The sequence below is a fragment of the Penaeus monodon genome, chromosome 31 (genome assembly GCF_015228065.2).
Source record: "Penaeus monodon isolate SGIC_2016 chromosome 31, NSTDA_Pmon_1, whole genome shotgun sequence".
NCBI lineage: Eukaryota > Metazoa > Arthropoda > Malacostraca > Decapoda > Penaeidae > Penaeus > Penaeus monodon.
Window position 1 is genome coordinate 35,702,907 of NC_051416.1, and position 287 is coordinate 35,703,193.

Genomic DNA, 287 nt, shown 5'->3' on the forward strand with positions numbered 1-287 from the left:
TGTTTAAATCACTACAGTCAATACACTTATCCATAGGCATGTATCACTTATGAGGAAATAGAGAAACATAAAAAAGAAAGAAAAAAAATCTGATAATTAGTATAATGTGGAAGTCCTCAATGCCTTATCTCTTCCAAAGTACCAACCATTATTAACTGAATACTCCCTTGGGAAACAAAGAACATGACATGGTATCCTAACTCAACATATGCATTTAAAACAAATGGGAAAAAATCAACCCATCTAATTCAAAACACCACAGCACAGAGAAGTTGTCATGGCAGCCT

At 33.8% G+C, this 287-nt stretch overlaps 1 protein-coding gene across 1 annotated transcript in view; it reads left to right on the forward strand.

Annotated features, from left to right (window-relative positions):
- The window catches only part of LOC119593196 (85/88 kDa calcium-independent phospholipase A2-like), a gene marked incomplete at its 5' end in the record, with an annotated part of 46,224 nt that overhangs the window by 24,545 nt on the left and 21,392 nt on the right, over nt 1-287 (forward strand).